Source organism: Eulemur rufifrons, chromosome 30, assembly GCF_041146395.1.
Source record: "Eulemur rufifrons isolate Redbay chromosome 30, OSU_ERuf_1, whole genome shotgun sequence".
Classification (NCBI taxonomy): domain Eukaryota; kingdom Metazoa; phylum Chordata; class Mammalia; order Primates; family Lemuridae; genus Eulemur; species Eulemur rufifrons.
In genome coordinates this window covers 22,313,706-22,316,908 of record NC_091012.1, presented here as the reverse complement: position 1 = coordinate 22,316,908, position 3,203 = coordinate 22,313,706, and positions in this window count along the sequence as shown.

Here is a 3,203-nt window from a genome sequence, read left to right as displayed (position 1 = left end):
GTTGGAACCCATTCTATTAAGTGAAGTATCCCAAGAATGGAAAAACAAGCATCACATGTACTCACCAGAAAATTGGTTTCCCTGATCATCACCTAAATACACATCTGGGAACGACACCAATCGGATATCAGACTGAGGTGGGGGTGGGGGAGGGGATGGGTGTATGCCTACACAATGAGTGCATTGCGCACCGTTTGGGGAATGGTAAGGCTTGAAGGTGCTGACTCGGGAAGGGGGGGTGGGGAAGGGAGGGATATATACCTACATGATGGGTGCAAGACACACTATCTGGGGAACAGACACGCCTGGAGCTCTGACTTGGGGGGAAAGGCGGTACATGGGCAACGTATGTAACCTGCAATTCTGTATCCCCCATAACAATAAGATGAAATAAAAAAAAAAATCTGGCTTCTAAGAGTGTGACCTTCCAAACACAACCTCAAGTGCCAGGATCCCTGACTCTCCTTTGGCTAATCTCAAAACTCAGTCCCAGACAAACTCTCCTCTTGAGGGAGCTCCTGCTCTGGACTACGACTGTGTGCCAGGGCTGCTCAACTTTATTTGATGTTTTCGCCACACTTTCAAATACTAGAATTTTGGCAGTACACTCAAAGGAAGCAAACTGGAACTGCTTGCTGCAGGATGGTGCTCACTCACAGGGCAGGAAAAGCCCCTTTTTGAGCCCCTCCATCACCACTGTGCTGTGTCCTCCACTCCACGTCTCAGTTCACCATCCTACGTGCTGGGAGTCGCTGGAACAGCCTGCATCTTCAACTGGAGCGAAAGTAGTCCATCTGCACTGACAGCAGTTCTGAAGCAGTGATGCCATCCTAGTGTGCTGTGCTGGAACATATCAGACACATTTGATGACCCACATCTCTGTCAGCAGCCCCCCAAACTCTTACAGGGGCTCTAGGCCCATTTCCAAGAACATCACCTTCAGCACTTGATGTATCTGGAGCTAAAGTCGCCTTCATCTCTAGCTTCCCCCCCCCCCCGACTCCCAGTCTTCTTGCCTTCCAAGCCTCCCCTTTTAAACAATTTATTTATTTATGTATTTTTTTTAATTTTTTAAATTTCAGAATATTACGGCGGTACAAATGTTTTGATTACCTATATTGCCTTGCACCGCCCAAGTCAGAGCTCCAAGCGTGCCCAACCACAGACATCCCTCACTGCACCCATTAGGTGTGAATATACCCATCCCCTCCTCTCCCCGACCTGCCCGACACCTGATGAATGTTACTACCACATGTTTGCTTTTAGCTTTCTGATGTCAGTTTCATCTCATTTCTCCTCTTTGTTCTGGATACCTGCTACGTCACCAAGACTTTCCCTACAGTACTCACTCTGACCCACCCCTTCCTTTTTCATTTCGAAGCCACCGCCTCAACCCAAATTTGGATTGCTGCAATGTCCTCCTAGCTGAGGTCTCTGTCTTGTCTTTCCCCAGGACAATCTGCAGTGCCATCTTTCCCACGCCATTATCTTGCGCAGGGAAGTGGCTTGGCCTTTAGACTCAGTCACACCTGGTTCAAATCCTAACTCTTCTACTCCGCAGCTTTGGCCTTGGGGAGAGAGAACTTAACCCTCTTGAGTCTCAGTTTGCTCATCTAGAAAATGGGGGTGCTGTGAGGTCAAAGGGAGCTAACAGATGTTGGGTGCCTAGTGTGGAGCCTGATGCCTGGTGGGCACGCAGCAGGTGTGCCGATCCAAATCTCTTGAGCTCAGCAGTGATTTAAGCTGGATCTTCCTGGCGCCCCTAGAGGGCTGTGGTCCTGAATAGCCTTGGAGCATGATGGAGAGGATGCCACAGTGGGAAGAATCTTGGCGAGGCTATGGGCCCCTTGGAAAAAGCTACCAGCTGTGGGCACTGATGGAATGACAGCTCATTTGGATGGATGCCCTATTAAGTCTAATTAAAAGAGAGAAAAATGGCATGTTTGCATTTCTGAGTATGTGTGATCCAAATTGTTTACCTGCTACATGGACTTATCGAGACTCCCCAGCTACACCAAGCACTTCTCAAGGCAGAGCAGGGGTGCCTTTGATTTCTTCAGAGCTGGGCTTTGTGCCTGCTGCGAAACTCCGTCCATCATAAGCATCACTCTTTCACTAAGTTTCTCGATCCTATAGCAAGGATTTATTAACTCATTAAAATTTTCTAACTTTTTGTGGCTCTTTTTCTTCCTGACCATTATCCCTTGTTATGGATTGAATTGTGTCCCCTCAATACCTATGTTGGAGTCCTAACCCCAGGACCTCAGAATGGGACTGTTAGGCTTAAAGAATTCACCCTCCCCAAACTTCCATCCGAACCTCCTATAAAACCCACCGCTCTCCCCTTCCTAGGGATGTATTAGGCAGGAGCCTTTGCCAGACCCCTGGGAGATAAAGGAATGGAATTCGAGAGGGGAACTTACTTTCCTGAACCCTCCTGATAAGGACAATGCTTATCCCTCCCTGTTGTTTGAAAAGAATTCATTACAGCAGCTGTTCTGGCCCAGTTGCTCACTCCTCCCAGAAAAACCCTCTATAAAACTCAAGGGTCTCCCCTCCCTCAGCGTGGATGCTCTTTAGGCCTCCACCCATCAGCACCCAGATGCTCAGATAAACAGCATTTGCTACACATGAGGCTTTCTGTGTCTCCCTCTCGGCTTCGGACCTAACAGGGACCTTATTTGGATCCAGGGTCTTTATAGAGGTAATCAAGTTAAAGTGAGTTTATTATAGTGGGCACCGATCTAATATGACTGGTGTCCCTATAAAAAGGGGACATGTGGACACAGACACACACAGAGGCAGATGATGTGAAGAGACACTGGGAGAAGGCGGCCATCCACAAGTCAAGGAGAGAGGCCTGAATAGATCCTTCCCTCACAGGCCTTAGAACCAAACCTACTGACACCTTGATCTTTGAACTCCAGCCTCCAGAACTGAAAGATGATCCATTTTTGTTGTTTCAGCCCCTCAGTCTGTGGGACTTTGTTGTGGCAGCCACAGAAGAGGCATACATCCGTCTCTCTTACTGAAGAACTCCCTCTGTTAGCTCCAAACTCTCCTGACCAGAAGAGTACACAGTGATGCTGCGGAAACAAAACCTGAACTTGGAATCTGTGCTGCAGAACACACTGCTCCGTGGACACTGAACGTGGCTGCTCCTGCGAGGTCAGTGAGCACCTGGGGGTGTGCAGCATCGCCAC